Genomic DNA, 19,782 nt, shown 5'->3' on the forward strand with positions numbered 1-19,782 from the left:
CCAGAGAAGGGGACTCCACAGCCTCTCTGGGCAGCCTGTTCCAGGGCTCTGTCACCCTCACAGGAAAGAAGTTCTTCCTCATATAGAGGTGGAACTTCCTATGTTTCAGCTTACACCCGTTACCCCTGTGCCCTGTCACCGGCCACCACAGAGAAGAGCCTGGCCCCATCCTCCCTACAATCACCCCTCAGGTATTTGTACATATTCATGAGATCCCCTCTCAGCCTTCTCTTCTCCAGGCTAAACAGGCCCAGCTCGCTTAGTCTTTCCACATAAGATAGATGCTCCAGTCCCTTAATTATCTTCATGGCTCTCCGCTGGACCCTCTAGAAGCTCCCCATCCCTCTTGTACTGGGGAGCCCAGAACTGCACCCAATACAGGGTGCGGCCTCACCAGAGCTGAGTAGAGGGGGAGGATCCCCTGCCTCGGCCTGCTGGCAACGCTCCTCCTGATGCAGGCCAGGATCCCATGGGCCTTCTTGGCCACGAGGGCACACTGCTGCCTCATGGTTAACTTGTTGTCAACCAGGACTCCCAAATCCCTCTCCGCGGAGCTGCTTTCCAGCAGGTCAACCCCTAATCTGTCCTGGTGCCTGGGGTTATTCCTCCCCAGGTGCAGGACCCTGCACTTGTCCTCGTTGAACCTCATGAGGTTCCTCTCTGCCCAACTCTCCATCCTGTCTAGGTCTCTCTGAATGGCAGCACAGCCCTCGGGAGCGTTGGCCACTCCTCCCAGTTTGGTGTCATCTGCAAACTTGCTGAGGGTGCACTCTGTGCCCTCGTCCAAGTCATTGATGAACAAGTTGAAGAGCACCGGGCCCAGTACTGACCCCTGGGGGACCCCGCTGGCCACAGCTCTCCAACCAAAAAAGAGAGACTGAGACAGCATTAGAGGATATTAAGCTAGGGCCCCCCAGAAGGACATGACCAAGTCTAGGTTTCAGGAGTAATTTATGCTCAAATTGTCACTCGCAGCATAATTATTGATGACACATGATGACACATCACATGATGACAGCCAACTAAAGACAGCAAATTTATTTCATGGGGTACTATCCAAGGTTAAAATATACTTCTCCCTGCTTGTGGGTTTTTGCTCCAAGTCTTGGCAGTGTTTTTTTGTGGAAATACCTTCCAGGCAAATCAAGTCATTCTTCCTCTGTCTTCACCAGAGCTGTGAGGACATATAAGCAATCACCCATAGAGCTGTTGGCAAAGGGGTTTTAAATTTAGCTGATGACAATAAATGGACAGGACACATGAGCGTGTATTAAAGTCAGAGAATTGTAAAATGATAAACCAGATTTATTTTAGCTCAGTAAAGTTAGTAGCGAGCATGTGAAAATATCAAGACTGTGTTACAATTTTTATGAATAACTCCAGATGTGGAAGGCTGCCTCTCCTTAAAAAGATCAGCTTGTCTGAATTTTCCCTTCATATTCCAAGACATCACTGGAGAATCATTAGAAAGCAAAGAAAGAAACAAAATCCTAGTACATCATTGTGAACTATTACTCATTCTGGTATGTTATATACGCACGAAGGGAGAAGAATTGCAGTTATGCTTTTTTGCCAATATATCATGAAGGTGAAGTGTATTATTTTGTAGATTTTATAACTGGGCTAGTAATTTTTCAAGAATAATTTGTACAGCTGAAAAGGTAAATTAAACAGAACAAAGGGAAGTCTGGTTGAAACTCAAAATCTGGTCAAAAGAGATAAAAGAATTCTATGCATGCACACAGTAAAAGGAAAAATTCTCAGAAGTCAGCCAGCTCAGGGGAGTTAAGCCTAAGACTAGGACTGTGATGATGTATAAGAAACAGTCAAGAACTGAGGTCTTTGTTTATTATTCATACAAATCCCATTTTTAATGATCCTTTGACTAGCACAGGCAATTTGACTTCGAAGAGATCTGCAGCTCAACAGAGTACCTGGAATTGTCTGGGCTGAATATGAAACTATTCATAAAGAAAAAATAACACAATGTATTTTACTAGTCCTTGGGCACAACCGAATGCTTTAACTCATCCTATAGGAAAAGAACTAAGCTACGTGACTGAGAGAGTATAGAAACTGAACCTGTCTTCAGGTGCACATGCAATATTGTGGTAATGTTGCAGTCCCTTTTTAAACACCAGTTCCTGCTACCCTATCAACCTGCTCTGGCTTCTTATACAGACAGTCCTGGCTTTGCAAAATTTACCATCTGGCTTTTTTTTAACTGTTTTTTTTTCTTTTTTTTTTTTTTTCTTTTTTAACCATCGGGCTAGACAAGGGACAGGAGGGGATTTGTTGGCAGAGATGTGGCACAGGACTTGAGCCCAGTTTCCAAAGCCTCAATCCATTGCTCTGCTCCCTGAATAACCTGGTTGTTCCTGGCAGAAAACTTCACTTTTCCTATTGCATCAGTGTAGCTGTCTACGGAATGAGACCAACTTCCTCACAGGAGTTCTGGAGATTCATTAGCCACTCATTAGCCCAGAGAGCAAAGTCCTTGGGTGGAAAGAGCTACAGCACTGCAGATTTCTGTTATCAAATAATGCCTCAGACATCCTTGTACTAAGGTACTGCAGTTGTTCCATTCCCACCTGTAGGCATTTCACCTTCAACCTCTATCTAGGTCATAGAGAAATGAACAGGGTACAGAAGGAAGTATTTATGCATTTTTCTATCATTCTACACTATGACAATTTTACTTGAAGAGTGAGAAGAAGAAATATGAGTTACTGGCTTTGTCAGTGCTGCAGTGGCATTATTTCCTGACAGCCAGGACGGCTGCATGCATAAAGGAGGAGGCATAGCATATATATGACCATCAGTGCTGTGGTTCTGCCTGGCCTGTTTTTGGAGTGCCAAATGGAGGGGCTCACTGTTACTCCAAAACAAGGAACAGCAAGATACACTTAATGAAGAGGAAGTGCTTAATTAATTGCCTTTTCAGCAGGAGAGAGGTTAGAAAGCATTAGATTCATAAAATGATAGAGAAAGTCACAAACTCACTGAAGAAAAATCAGCATGGCATTTCTCAGTTATGACTGAAAACCACACGTGTATCTCTGTCTAATGCAACTGATCTAGGGCTGACACCTCCAAAAGTTGTTTCAAAATTAAATTAAAAATGGGAAGGAGAATAAATTGAGAGACAGAGAGAGATACTTTGATTTCTTTGTTCCCTTGCCATAAATATTAATGGATTTCCTAGGTGCTGCCACTGTGACATGCCATGGACAGGGGCAGAACCTGTACTTGCTTGGCTCAGCCTCACTGCATACAAATGAGAGCTTTCAAAAATATTGCAGGTGAAATTGCACGCACAAAGTAAAATTATAGTTGCCCATTGTCAAATGCAGGAACATGGTCCAATAATAGCTGCTTATTCTATCAGCGGATAATGCAGTCGTGTCAGAGACCTACTAAACAGCATTGCAGTATTAGGGGAAAAAAAAAAAAAGGTGATACGGGGTCCCAGAGAAAGCATAAAACTGACAGTTTATCAATATCATTTCCTCACCGTCTGACTTACTTCAAAAATGTTTCCCCTCTGTCACACTGTTCTCTTTATAACTTTCGATTCATAGTCTTTGTCATTTTTATCAGAAAATGAGTACAGGCTATGTAACAAACCGAAGATGCATTTCATATGAGTAAATCAGATGGCACATGTAAAAGAACAGATTTAGCTTTAGCTGCAAGGAAAAAAGAGAAGGGATACAAGTATCAGAAAAATTTTTAGAGATTATGATTTCCAAAACTATCATTATTTTTATTATGGTGATATAACAGTAAGCTTTAAATCATGACTACCTTGTAATATAGCAATAGACAATTGACAATATTGCCCTTGAAAATCTAAAATACAAAAAATAAGAGGAAATAATTATTAGAGACAGATAAGCAGGTTTTCATAAGGAAACCCAGAGACAATGAGGTTCTAAATGGAAACATATGGAAACATAATGTTTTTTTTTAATTCATTTATTAATATTACAAGTAATTTTATACCAAAAATGTTTTGTATTCACTCTTAAAAATATCATCTTCAATGTAGTTTGATAAGTATTCATTTGAACTTAAACATGGGGAGTTTTTTTCAGCTTCATTTATCTTAGAGATTTAGTCAAGCTTTGTCATTTAAATAACTTATGCAATAAGCTATTTAGAGACAGGTAATACAAATTGAGCAAATCATCTCAAACTCATCAAACTGTATCCTAAAAATGCCTTTGTCTTTCTTCAAACTACAGAGGGAGTCTAGCTTTGAAGCTGACTTCTTCATATGGATACAGTTATGTGTAATCTTATCTAATTAGACTGGGATAGAAATAATGACTCAGAAAAGGTCTTATATAGAAACATAAAAGCTAATTCAGTTGATATGAAAGGGCTCATACATTTGTGGCCTATCCAGGTATCTGAATTTCCATCCTAATATCAGATGCATTTATCATAACAGAGTGACGTTGTTAAGCTGATTGCATGGGCACTTTGTATATAAACACTTCTCCTAACAGCCAAGAATTCCTAGCAAACTGCCCTCTCCTTGTGACTCATGGAATGTTTTTTTCCTACTCTTTCATCAAATACTTTAAAATACCTGAATGACATACTTGAGATTATGGTCTCCATACCCTTCTCCTCTCAGCAAATGGACAAAGGGTAGTTCAGATCACAGGCAGGTACCATACTTAGCGATACCTCCTCAGGTCCATCAAGTTGCAAGAATGTTTAAATAGGAGTTGATAGAATCTTGTGCAATTGCCCAAGATGCACTTGTCCTATTCTAGAGTCTTCTAGAAGATAAAGCAGTATTATAAAGTTTGTGCAGTTGTATGGATAGCTCAGCTAGGCAAAATGGCAAGTTAAGTTCAGGCTTTGCTGAAGTGACACTAATACTGGGATAATTTCATTTCCTTTCATCTAAATCTTGCATCTACTTCTATATGTGAGATGGCTTTATTTTTTCTTCTGTTTTGGTGGCAAAAAAAGACGACACTAGTGCAATATGTGAGAGCTGTTTTAAATAGTCTCTCTAGCAGTAGTGAACAATGCTCACACTCTTCATATGCTGTTATGCACATAATGGGTGACTTTGAGGTAGCTTTGTTCATGCAGTCTTTTCTCTTTAAGAAAGATTTTTCGTTTACTTCAAGAGTATCTGCCACATCGCTTAAGGTAGGTTGTAAAATGTATTGTCCAGCTGCAAATTTAAGCACACAAGGGCTCATCACTGAAATCCTTCCCTAACTAACCTAAACATCTCATCCATTTTTGCCCAACTTCCCTGAAAGGGTGAAAAACAATCTTTGGAATTTGACTATTACAAGCACTGAATGTAAAACATGAGCAACCACAGATAAAGTGAATTCAATGTCTGTGTTTCATTATCAGCTTTTTTTCTTATTTAAATAATAGATTGTTACCTCAAGTCTTTTGACAAATTTTAGTTAAAATCATGTGAAGTAAAAAGAGCAGCCTGTATGGCATCTGAGAACCTAACATTCAGAGGATGCTTTTCCTTTAGATACTGAATAGAGATATTATTTCCAAAGTTAATAGGATCTTTAAAGTCACAGTTTCTAAGAGGAACTGAATTTAAATAACAATGAGTAGTAACTGATGGTTGCATAATAGGAATACTAAATACGCAGTCATTTCATAATTACTGAGTGCTAAATAGAAAACCTCTGTATATCCTTTGTGTGGATGCACAGAGCAGTAGTATTTCAGTTAGGTTTATGCTTGGCTTTGAGATGAGATTTGGATTTATATGCAACAAAATGAAATATCAGAAGTGATCATGCATTTTTTTCAGGTATAACAGCCCAAGCAACAAAATTAGCTCCTTCAGATTTTGCATTTCTCTCAAATATATTTTAGAATCTTAAAACATGAAGAAATGATTCTGAATAAGTAAATTGGTGCAACATAAAAAGTGAGTCTTCCTCAGACAAGTTGAATATGTGCCTAGATTACAACATAACTGAGCAACTGTTTTTAAAAAATAGGCTTTACTTCTCTAGGGCCTCCTAAGTGGTCAGTTATTAAGAAACATGCTCAACCAAGAACTCATGACCCACAGTGACTTGATTTGCAGCGTTACTTGATGTCATTTGATCTGATCTGCCCAGCCTCAAAATACAAGGGGTTTGATAGTTGCTCTCTTTCTCAATCCTTCCCATTTATAACTATTTTAAAGATGTTCAAATTCACATCTCTTGCACCGTCCTCCACTTCCCACAGCTTTTAGCTCTTTTAATCTTAAATCACTTCACAAATACTGGAGATTACTGAGAAAATATCCTAATTGTACTAGAGTCATTTCTTTGTTGGAGTTGCCATTTCTAAGGCCAAATCCTGTTACAAAGTCTCTCATTAAATTTAGTAGGAGTTGAACATGTTTAGCTAAAAGGAATACAAACTGTTTGGAATCACTTATGATTAATAAACTTCCTGTAAGTAAACAGTTCACCCAGCTATATGCAGAAAAAAATCTAAGATGGAAGCAGCTTATGTGGAGTTACTGAAATCAGGTAGTAGTAGAATTAGTAGCCATCACCAGATGGAGGTGATATAGCTGAATCTTACAATCCTGGGACTAATAAGCACCTAGTGTTTCTGATAGCTTCCTCCTCACTATTAATGTCCATGAAGACCAACACAGCATTTTTTTTCATCTCTACAAGCAGATATATCAATCCTCTGAATTGCAAGTGAAAATTCTTCCTTCTTGTTTGTAGCATCTGAGGTCCATCAGCAGAATTGCTAGTGAGTAAAAAGAAAAAAATGGATCATAAGATTAATTTCTTCCATGCCTGGCAATATTTTAGGCTCCAACAACAACCATATGAGAAAGCTCAGAAAAGATCTATCCTGCTCAGTAATGACATTTAACATTAAAAGCATAAGGTTTAATTTCAAAAAAAAATTATACAATGAAAAGTCTCTCAAAGCATCCAATACATAGACGCACAAAGGAAGAAGGAAATTAGGTTGCAAAATACTTACTTAAGACCTGCCAAGGTACACCTTGTCGATACACTTTCTAAGTCCCATTTCAAATTAAATCTCGCAGGGATATCATGGGCAGCAAGAAAGGTTTCTTAAATACATCAGTAACAAAAGGAATATTGAGGAAAAGGTGGGCCCATTACTGAATTGTGCAGGGGCCTGGTGATGATGGATACAGAGAAGGTAGAGATACAGACTGCATTCCTTGCTTCAGTTTTTACTCAGGAATCCTGGACCCTGGAGACCAGGAAGGAAGTCTGGAGAAAGGAAGACTTGCTGTTGGTTGAGGAAGATCGGGTTAGGGATTATTTAAGAAAATTTGACACCCACAAGTCCATTAGCCCTGATGGGATGCATCCACAAGTGTTGAGGGAGATGGCAGACGTCATTGCTAGGCCACTTTCCATCATCTTTGAAAGATCATGAAGAACAGGAAAGATGCCTGAGGACTGAAGGAAAGCCAATGTCACTCCACCATTCAAAAAGGGCTAAAGAGAATACCCCGATCCCTGGAAAGGTGATGGAACAGTTCCCTAAGCATTTGAAAGATAAGAAGGTGATCAGGAGTGGTCAGCATGGATTCACAAAGGGAAAATCATGCTTAGCAAACCTGATATCCTTCTATGATAGAATGATTGGCTGGATAGATGAAGGGAGAACAGTGGAAATTGTCTACCTTCATTTCAGTAAAGCTTTTGACACTGTCTCCCATAGCATACTCACAGAAAAGCTCAGGGAGTGAGGGCTAGATGAGTGGATTGTGAGAGCGATTGAAAACTGGCCAAATGGCAGAGCTCAGAGGGTTGTGAACAGTGATGCAGAGTCTAGCTGGAGGCCTGTGGCTAGTAGTGTCTAGGCAGATTGGACTAGATGATCTCTAGCTGTCCCTTCCAATCTCAACTATTCTGTGATTCTGTGTGCTTCATTCCTGTCCTTTCTACATACACATTAAGAACTCAGAAGCTAAATACATTTTACAGGTCTTCTTTCTTTTGAAAAAAAAAATTCTTCCTGTCAGGACCCTGACTCATTTGTTGTGTTTGATGGCATGAGTCCATCCACTTGGCTTCTAAAATGCTGTTACCACTTATGAACAACATCACTTTCAATATTAAATTCTGTTATTTCCCTATTTAACACTTCCTAATAATGTTGTGATATTTTGTAAATACCTTTCATGATTTTAGCTATTTAATACTCAAAAAATATTTCCAAAGGAAAGTCCCTATTTCACAAATAAGAATACTTACATAAATTCAGAATAGAATTAGAAGGAAAAAAGAGTAATAACTTCTTCATGCCTCAAAACAGAAAAAAAACACACAATGAAAAAAGAATAAATCTAAATATGAGTCAAAGCACAAGAAATGAGAGGAAATGTGTGATTGTTAGATAAGAAAAGGTAAGTAATTTAAAAAGTCTTTGCATTGTGTGATGCTGTCTATGCCACACCTGCCTACATGATATTCTAGGGCTATGCATTTAATTATGCATTTAATTTAAATAATGTTGTTCCTCAGCTTCAAAAGGTTATATGTTATTTCATCCTTGATCACTTACTGGAATTGTCCTCTTCTCTCCACACATGCACATTCTCAGCTCCATTTATATCTTCAGTATTCCCCAAGCCACTGCATGTTTCAGTTGACTTACAATGAGAAATGAAAGGTTTTTCAGATATTCTCCTTTTTCTTGCAAAAGAGTAATAGAGTAAAAAAGTTGTTTCTTGAAGGCTGTTAGAGATTATAAAAATAAAGGCTGTTCTAAAGCCTAAGGAAGTCAATTAAGAGATTCATTGACTTCAAGAGGCTTTGGAGCAACACTTAATCAATGTAGGTTTATCTGACTATCTGAACAAGAGCCTCAAATCAATCAACATTGCAGCTGCTCAAGAGAAGAAAACTATTTGTAAATAAATGATTCACTGATTAGTTATGATACTTTCCCCAAAGCATTTAGCTAGTCAATTTATAGTCTACAGAGCTGATTACATAGTGGCAAATTTTACCAGGGAGTAACTCAGGGGAACACAAGCTCTATCTGTCGCAAATGTATTCTATACAGCTGATTCAACAGCCTTGGATAATGTATCTAGCTTGTACTTTTGGCAATACTTTTATTCAGCCTTTCTCATTATTACATCTGAGAATTTTATGAGTCTTAATAAATTTAGCCTCACAGTGTGCCTGAGGCAACAACTACACAAGCAAAGACTAGGAACCTCTAGGCAAAAGCCTGAAGGTAAATATTTCAAGCAATCACATGCAAAGGAACAGCTGTCCAGAAGAATAAATATTCTAATATTTTTTCCTCTGACTATGGGACAGAGCTGGGGTAGCATCCCTGATTTGGTCAGATTTATTTCCATTTAGGATTATGCAGCTCCAGCCTTTTCCTTTCTTCATTGTGGCAGATGAACTTTCCAAAGATTCATATGTCCATTTCAGAAGTGACAAAAAATAGTAAAACTGTATACTGAAGGATTTTTTTTACTCTACTATCCTGAAGACTAAATGCACAAAAATGTTCATGGAGTTATTAAGAATAATAAGGTTGTATGTGAATAAGGTTTGTTGCCCTGAAAATACTGTATTGCTACTGCTACTAAGAGATTGCAAGGCCTAAGGAATGTGACCTGTCAGGCTTGTTCTGCTTGAACATGTTTTGACTTGCCTGGAGCTTTATCTTACCTTGTTTAGCTGAAATAAATATTCTAACTACCAGGCTAGTATGGTTTGTATGGTACAATGATAGCTTATAGATAGATGTGATTGATTGATAGACAGTTATCCGTGTATAAGGAGATAGTTATACATAATGTAATGATTTACAGTATAGAAATGCAGACCTGGTATGGCATCAGGGGCTTTAAGAAGTGAAGGCATTGGACATGGTGCAGAGGGTACAGACATAGGATGGTAGAAGATGGTGTTCATGTAGACCTGGAGGTTTGGCAGTAAAAAAAAAAAAAAAAAAAAAGAAGAAGAAGACTGAGAACGAAGAAATCACCATTGTCATCACAATAATTTTTCCCAAGAAACAGCCTATGGACATTGATGACTCATCTACCAGACTGAAGCCATCAACATTAGGATGTGGAGGGGTAGTACCAGGGGTAAGCATAAAAAAGAAAAGGGGTAGATGCTAGGAAGTGTGTGTTTCACAATTGTAACTATATTGTTCGTATTGTGTTTTTTTTTCTACAATATTATTCCTTACTTTTTCTATAATAAAAATATCTGAATTGGTTTTGATTAGATGGTCAAAATGTCAACCTTCAATTAATTATTTATTTACATAAAATTTATGTTTATTATTTTTGCCCCAAATGAGCTTTTGACCATAACTAGTTAAAGTTTCCGTATAATGTAGGGTAAATAGTATCTCAGTTGCATCCTAGGCCTTCTGGTGATAGATGCTCTAGAACTCAAAACAGTAAAATGTTCTCTGTCCAAAAGTTTACAGGATCAAAGTTTACTACAGCCAACTCAAGAAATAAAATAGGACCAAGCCACACTATTAGAAATGTAGCCAATGAATGAGATCAGACTAAGAGTGGATGAACATTAAATGACTTCTGTACAAGTGAAGTGGAAAGTGCAGTTTGATATTTTGTACTTGCATCTCCTTAGGCATTCGAATTTGGTGCCAAACTTTGACTTTTTGGGTAGTATATGGCTATGCTTATATTGGCATATAGTGGGGCTAATAGGAGTAGATTTGTCTCAGCAGTTTTACTTTCAACCAGCTGTGGTCTGGTACCATGGGCTGTGAGCTCACTAGTAAACCGAGGAACTACTTAAGGATTAGTTTCATCCAAAAGTAATCCAGTCTGCATGTTCCACTCTGCCATATGATATATGATGAATATATCATATATCACAGACTGGATAACTGGGCAGTGAGAAATCTTATGAAATTCAACAAAGACAAGTGCAAGGTCCTGCACTTAGGGAGGAATAACCCCAGACACCAGTACAGGCTGGGGACTGACCTTCTGGAGAGCAGCTCTGCAGAGAAAGACCTGGGCGTCATGGTGGATGACAAGTTGACCATGAGGCAGCAGTGTGCCCTCGTGGCCAAGAAGGCCAATGGGATCCTGGGGTGCATTAAGAAGAGCATCTCCAGCAGGTCGAGGGAGGTGATCCTGCCCCTCTACTCCGCCCTGGTGAGGCCGCATCTGGAGTATTGTGTCCAGTTCTGGGCTCCACAGTACAAGAGGGATGTGGAGCTGCTGGAGAGAGTCCAGCGCAGGGCTACGAGGATGATCAGGGGCCTGGAACATCTGCCCTATGATCAGAGGCTGAGGGAGCTGGGCCTGTTCAGCCTGGAGAAGAGAAGGCTGAGAGGGGATCTGATCAGTGTCTATAAGTACCTCAAGGGAGGGAGTGGAGAGGATGGTGCTGTCCTCTTTTCACTGGTGGCCACCGACCGAACTGGAGGTAATGGCCACAAAGTGAAGCACCAAAAGTTCCACAGGAACTTAAGGAAAAAAATCTTCACAGTGAGGGTGACAGAGCCCTGGAACAGGTTGCCAAGAGAGGTTGTGGAGTCTCCTTCTCTGGAGATCTTCTAAACCCGCTTGGACGCAGTCCTGTGCCACATGCTCTAGGTGACCCTGCGTGTGTGACCCTGCGTGTGTGACCCTAGGTCTAGAGGAAGGGACCTCTAGATGACCTCTAGAGGTCCCTTCCAACCTTAAGCATTCTATGATTCTATGAATTAGATATTCTTTTCCAAAGCACACTCCTGATCTAGTTTAAGAGATACCCCGTAGTAAGGTGACTTCTCCAGAACGTCAGGATTTCTAGTTTTCTTCTTTCCAAAGGCTATGTCAGACCGCCAAAACAGACCCTATTAATACTCTCCTGAGAGTTTTTCATGATCAGACTGATGCATCTAAATTTTTTTTCTAAGCACTTCCAGAGGGAGATTTGAAGAAGGATTTACACCTGCTCAGAGTGTTGTTTCCTGCTTCTACTGATATGCAGAAAACTATCTTTTCTTTATAAATGACTACTGTCTTTTTTTTTTAGGAATGGCATTTCTTGGCAGACAGGGGTTAGGATACTTAATACTCTGCCAATCTAGTATTCTTCCTTTTCCAGAACATGCTGCTTAATGGACTTAGAGGAACTGAGTATCTCCCATTCTTACATAAATCTGTAAATGGTGCAAGACAGTAATCAGTTCTGCAGTTCCAGCACAAGGGTACATGTTGCCATTCAATAGACTTTACAATCCATCTTCTTCCTGTCTTAATCTCTTGCTTATTCTCCATCAGCCATCCTGTAGTGATCTTCTACTCTCAGCTCATACATATTCCAGCAACTCCCTGGAAACCACACATTAAATAGTTTCTCTCTTTTTGCAGTCATTTATCTGTTGATTAGCCCCTTTAAAGAAATAAAGACTGTTTTGTTGTCCTCATTTAAATTGGCTCTCAAAGCCAACTGATTGTATTTTCGCTAATTTGTAGAGCTATCTTCAGTAGTATTGCTATGCCATATTGTTCTATTAGTTTGTTAAGTGCGCAAATGCTATATGGGAATTATGCTTTAATGATTTGTTAATACTGCAAGTACAAAAGGAAATGAGAGCAGAAAACCTTTGCCAATCTTAGTAAGATGTAAATTCTGCACTCTTCGGAGAGATAAATTGATGCTGTGCCAAGCATCTTAGGTGGTATGGAAAGCTTTCTGTTGTAAATATGTTGGCATATTGGCATGGGTGCTGACAAATTTCACCAAAAAATCTTATATTGCCACCTCAGAGATACATTAGGCAACAGATCTAAACAGGTCTAAAGCTGTTTCAGTTCCAATGTCTTGGGGAGTATAATAGAATTAATTGGGTATAATATTATCTCTTGAAAAGAAATCCCTTTAAAGGGTAAAAAGGGTTTGAAAAGAACCTTTATCAGTTAAAAAAAAAAAGCTTAATTGCAATGAGATAGATAGCATTCTAGTATAGAATACAATTTACAGTTGTAGAAATGTTATGCAGAAATATTTCAGCCTCCTATGATCTCTGACTGAAAGCATAATGAAAGAGTTCTTAAGCCAGGAAATGGTGAGAGCTGTTTGTGTTAACTGCAATATTTCTTAAAATTTTGGTATCTCTTGTGATACTTTTACATGGCACAGTCTACTGAAGTCTCCTCTGGGATATCTAAATGTGGAAGGAAAGACACTGAGGTTTGCCACTGATATCATCACATGTATAATACGTTAAAGCTTTCTTGTTAAGGATTCTTTATAGTGTAATTCAAAATTCCTTTTCTGAGATGATTTAAATGCATTATCAGATGAAGTCAGTCTCACAAAATTCTATTAAGTGTTCATGCTAAGTCTTTTTAGTGCTTTTGAACAGCAAAATGCCTTACTTGTATAAAACTTCAGAAAATTATTTGTGCTTTTAATGTTGCAGCTGTAATGTGTAATACAAAAGAATGATTTCCTGTGTATATTTACAACAATGGCTACATGTGGATTTGACTCTCCTTATTGCCTGACACTAAAGAACAAGTTAATATGACATAACTTTCACTTAAATTCCTAGGCCTACATAAATGTCCTCAAACTTGAAGAGATTGCCCAAGAATTGCCTATGCGATTCACATAGACATACATGACCTTACTTTAAACTATTAACTTGGTTATTGATAATAGAATAAAAGGCATACCATAACTCATCTGACACTGTCAAGCCTGCCCTTCATTAGCCAGGGCAATTCCTGACAATTAACCTAGTGAGCTACATGCTATCATAGCTGTTATGTTACCTTACACAAGCTTTTAAAAATTCATATATGGTGTATTCATACAAACTGAAGTCAGTTCAATAGCTGTAGTATATATAAAACATCTTGAAAAGAAGTGCACTTTCATCACCTAACGAGATAAATACTGGGCAGACTATTAAGGTAAGTAAAGGCCAAAAAAAAAAAAAAAGAAAAAAAAGAATAGAATTTAGGAGTTCCTTCAGAATAATTTAGTTGACTGTGATTCAACAACCACGGTGTGAAAAAATTAGGCTACAAACTTGGATGCAGAACAAGGAAGCAATTAGAAATAGGAGCATTATAACAGAAGAGAAGCATAAACAAGATGGCAGTGCACATTAGAACTAGTAAGTATCATCTAGATCTACATAATGTTTCAGTGCAGAGACTACTTTCCCTTTACTGAAGTACCAAAGTAGTCCCATTAGATTTGCACACAATGAATACCACACTTCATATCCAAAAATGAATGGAAAGATGACAAATATCTTCAAGTAAAACTCATTTTCAGTTTGTCATTAGTTATAGGGTTTTGCTCATTAGTGTTTTCAAAGAGACTTAAAGAATTTACTTACCTGTGAATTCAAGTTCTGAGGTCATCAGTAGTCACTTTTAATCTGTTCCTTTCCTACTGGTAGGGATATAAACAGCTGTGTTCTCAAAATCAAGGACAGAATCATCTGTTAAGTTTTTTTTGGCATACATAAATGTGGTATCCATAATGATCTCTTCATAAGGCATTTAAAATCATAGGGAAATGCCACTCAACAAAAGGATTTTTATTTCCACTTTTATCCATCACCTTTCTGGACCCACTACTGCATTCTTCAGCTAACTGAGTGAAATCATGCATGAAATAGTATCCTATTATTTAGTTTAATGGTTAGCAGAACCTGAATGGCTGCATGCAGTGCATTAGCTTAGTTCTGAAAAGACTCAGTAATTTTTAATACAGTGCAGAACTGTTCAGTGTATAACCTTAATGAATAGGCTAGTCTTATTTCCATTATCAGCAAATATATGCCAGAACGCTGTTCCATAATATTCATTCTTATATTATTTCATCTTATACAAAAAGAATCCTACAAATAAAACTCCCAAAGCTTCAAATTTTCTGCTGTTTATTATTAAATATTACCTCTGCTGGAAAGAAAACCTTAGTTTTCCTTTTTCTATCCTCACTTCCTTTGAAAGAATAGCAGCCTTTACTTCCCACTTATCTCAAAAGCAAATTTCTACCTTTTTCTATGATCCCTCTTTTGATAGAATACCTTCCTTAAATATTGCACTTTTCGTAAACACAGGGCTACTAAGGACACTTTCTTTAAAGATAGTGAAGAAAATTTCAGCTGTGAACTCCATCATCCCTCTCACACTTAAAAGAAAATAAAATCAGTCTTAGGATGGGAAACTGCATAAATCCTTGTATTTAACATTTACATTGCAATCCAATTAGAACACTGGTGATGGAGAATGATTTTACTGTACATGTTACTGTACCAAAATTAAAAAGATATCTGACCCACTGAGTCCTTACAATAACAGATATGCATGTAGCATTCACATATTATTATTCTTTAACTTTGCTTATTCAAACTGATCAGAAAATACAAGGGAATTCCAGAAAACTAGGTATTTCAAACTCAAAAAAAAAAAAAAAAATTAGGAGTATTTCTGAATTTGAGAAGACAAGTATTTAAGAATTGAGGCAGATTCATCTTGACAGGACTCTGTCTTAACACATAATTCCAACGTGCATTAACATTCTCGTTCCAGAACACAACTTACATTTCTTTTTCTGTTCCTTAAATTTAATGTTTCTATTTATTCTATGAAGCCTCACTCAGCACAGTTAGTTTTAATGGTGTCTTGACTGCAAGTGCAGAAACCTCTGAAGTAACACTGACAAGCTATTCTCAAGTGAACTTTTATTTCAGAGAACTAATGCTAATTATTCTAGTTGTAATGTTATGCTGATATAGCTATATCACTTTGGGTTTAGACCTTAATGCCTCTATATGACTTTTTGTCTATTGTTTAGCCATCCCATCTCTAGAAGCATTCAATTTTATCACTAACTTAATATTTCTTCCAGTTGCCCACACTTCAAGGGCCTAGGGTTATTCGGTATGTTAGTTTGACAACTAAATAAGGTACTTATCATTTACAAACTTCAACTCCAGACATGGCTTATGTTTTCTGTTAGGGCTGCAGACACATACTCTAGAAAACATTAACCAGAGGACAAATCCAGCAAACAATTTCTGAGTATTCTTCCATGTAAAATAGGGGCGGTAAGGCTTAAGCCTCTAAATCATGTCCGACGAAAGAAGCTGTGTTTTTCCTGTCTTCTATTGCTGACAGCGTATTTATCCTTCTATTCTCTTCTTCCCTCAGAAACAGCCATTCAGCTCCTTTTGAAACAAATGGGCTTAACTCTAAGGTTGATAGCTGACCTCTCAAAATGATTTAAGATGCCCCTGGGTTTACTTGTTCATTTCTTGACTTTCATCTGCAGACAAGCGGAAGATGACCTATGTAACTATACTTTTTCTACTATTCCTACCTCTATCTTTTCAGAATTTTATTGCCACACAAAATAAAGCCTTTAAAGCCCTCTAAAACAAAATACTTAAGCCTAGCCTCACCTAGCTTAACTTGATTCATTCCACTTAAGATTGAAAACTTTCTGTGGATAGCTTTACCTGTCTGTATTTGTCAATGAGATTTCTAATATAGAAATTTCAGTGAAATCAGGAAGAAGATCCTAAAAAGTCACAGCAGAGAGAAAAGGAATCTGTGTTCTATGCCCAAGGTGGAACAGACAAGAAATAATGAATTTCAGTTGCGGACATGCTGGACATGAGGAAAGCCTTTTTTACAGACAGAGTAAATGGAACTCCACTGACATTACTGCATAGGACTCCAGCACTGGAAGTCTATAACTAGAAGTTTGACAGTTGTTAAAGCAGAACAACATGACTTGTTGCAGTCTGCCAGTCCCTTTTTTTGTGATGAATTGTGTTTTAATCCATGAAGTGCTCTACTGGGGGAGAAAAGGCTACACCTACAGTGAGCTATCTTGGCCATCTAAATGAGCTTTCATAATTTGGCTCTATGAATTTGATTTTTTTTCTTTTTTCTTTTTTTTTTTTCTGATACTAATGAAACTCCTAGCCAAATACCATGAGCTCAGAGAATTTAACTCATTTAACACGGTAAGAACTACACTGATACCTAATACCCTTGATTGATAGAAATTCAGGAAATATTTACGGAAATAGAACTCAAACGTATCTCACTCCTAACTAAACAAAACCTTTCATTTTCTCCCCTTCTCCTTATCTGTCTTTGACCTCGAGTGCCTCTTATACCTAACAAAGAATAAAGATTTTTCATCTATCCTTAACTCTCATTTCTCACACTCATGACTGGAGGGGAGAAACTATAATAAACATGAACATTTAATCAATAGCCTTGTATGAGCAGAAGAGTCAAGTACAGACTGAATAATTAAGAAATACAATTCTTACTCCTGTCACATCTCTAATTAGAGCTTTGCACATGACACAAATTACTTTAGTCCTGTGATACTGTGGAGTCGTTCTTGGAGGAAAATGGCCACCCGATGAACCAGCCATACGAGACGTTGGAGTAAGCACGTGGCGCAGAACAAAAGGTTACTTTGAACCTGCAACCTAAGGGAAGATCGACGGAGCCTGACAACAACCAATCAGAAGAAAGGCTCTAGCCAATCAGATGAGATGAGAGCACACCACGTGGGAAAGGAACTGGTATATAAGGGACAGCTTTGTTTCAATAAACTGTTTTTTTCAGGTTGATTCACATTGGATCATTCTGAGTCCATGGTTTTTCTCTCCTCAGATGGTGACCCCAATGTGATACACGGCATGGAGCTTCAAATTGAAGAGGAGCATGGGGAACCCTGAAGGAGAGGCCCAGCTGGAGGACGGCTCAGTGGGACTGAGACCAGGACGGGTCAGAGGACCGCCCGGGGACAAAGAAGAACAAACGTTGCAATGGGACACCCTGTGAGGTGAGCAGCTGGGGCAGGAGATGGGTCAAGGAATCACAAAAGAAGAAGATGCAATTGTTAAACTTCTCCTGCATATACTCTCTAAGAGAGGAATTAAGTACGATGAGCTTATGCTCCGGAATTTACTAATTTGGTGTTGAGAAAATGGGTTCCCCGTTGAACCGGAAAATGCTTTTGAAGTTGAAGTATGGGAAAAGTTCGGAGAAAAACTGTGGGACAGAGTAAGCAATGGTAGTAAAGAAGCAGAAAACTTAGTTACTACTTGGAGGTTGGTGCTATCAACCTTGCAAAGTTTAAAAGCAGAAAGATCTGCGGCTGCTGGGATGTTCGCCGCCCTGAGACCTTTGTCAGGGTCAACAGCATATCCAGCTCATATTAGAGTATTCGAGCAACCTCCTGTCCCGTCCCCTGTATCACCATCAGCACCCCCGATGGAGGAGCAGCTAGGGATGGGGGAGGGGAAGATGGAGGTTGAGGAGCCCTGGCCATTGTCTCTGCCTTCGGGAAAAGAAGCTCCTGAAAGAACTGTCGAAGGAGGAGCCGAAGGTCCAAAGGATCAACTGCCACATCAATAGCCCGATAGCAGCAGGACAACATTTTATCCACCCCTACTGCCCTCACCACCTCCATCTCCTACATCTCAACCGCCGCTCGCACCCCTAGGACAGACTGTGCAGAGTGGGCAAACAAACTGTTAATGGCTGCGCTCCCGCATTGGGAGAACAAAAGATGGGTTGAGGAGATGATGAGGGGGGTGGAGGAGGCGGGTTTGAAGGATACGATTGTCGAGGGTCACTCAAATGCTGAGGCTCACTCCATGAATCAGAGTGAGCAGCACCCCAACTCGAAGCCGGTTCAATCCTCGCCAAGCACCGAGGCCCTCCCCACAAGCCGGAGCAAACAACACCTCCACACAAAGTGAGGTCAACTCCCCTCTGCTGTTGTCTGCAGCAGAGCTTTATACCAGTGCAGGTAGGCATGCGCTAGGGAGCGGCCTTCTCATTGGCCAGCTACAGATTCCCAGCTGGTTAGTGCTCCTCCAGGTGCTTGGTCACTAGGCATCAGTCCAGTTCCCCAGGAACACCTTCTTCTCTTCTAGGTGAATCCCATTACTAAGGCCCCAACATCTCCCCCTCTTTTTTCCAAAAAACAAAAATTAGCAATAAACATTGCAACATTTACAAAAAACAAATTAACATAGCTGTAAGCCTCAGCATTTCCCCTCTTTTTACAAAAACAAAAATTGGCAATATCATGCATCAAATATTACAAATAAAAACAAAGTAACATAGTTGCAAACACAAGCATGATCATTCTGGTCATACTTTTATGATAATGTTTCATTTTTAAATTCCCAAGACAAAAGAAAATGGTCCCAAAGGAATACACAATTTCATTTTGCTTACAACCACAGAAATTCTTCTTGGAAAGGTAATTGTGCTCTTCATTTCAGCAACAGGGGAAGGAAAAAATCTTGCCCTTTGGAGCTGGGGAGAATGGGGGTCCAAGTTAGTATGGTCAGACTGGATATGCTATCATTTTTAGTTTTCAACCGTTGGAAAGTTCTTCCAGTCACGGAGTCCGCCGCTCTTTTCAGTTCCAGACCTTGAGGAAGCTGTCCCACAATCCTGTTGCCACTGCCATTCCATCATCAGTCACACCTAAGCAACTGACACGGTTATCATGACCGGCAAGGACACCTGCTCTATCAGCTTTCAGTGTATCCCAGACATTGCAGTTGAAGTCGTCATAACCAGCTAGGAGGAGACATAGCTGTCCCAGATTATAAGCTTGCCATCCTGGGAGGCGCTGACTAGAAGCCTGGAATCAGTCCCCCAGTGCATTGCTTAAATTTTTGCCAAGTGTCCCCAGAGTGTTCTTCTAGTACACATTTGAATTCTCCCCACGGGGTCAATGTTGGCTGTGATCT

Source organism: Tinamus guttatus, unplaced genomic scaffold, assembly GCF_059628265.1.
Source record: "Tinamus guttatus ecotype Peru unplaced genomic scaffold, ASM5962826v1 Tinamus_guttatus_pri_ptg000214l, whole genome shotgun sequence".
Taxonomy (NCBI): domain Eukaryota; kingdom Metazoa; phylum Chordata; class Aves; order Tinamiformes; family Tinamidae; genus Tinamus; species Tinamus guttatus.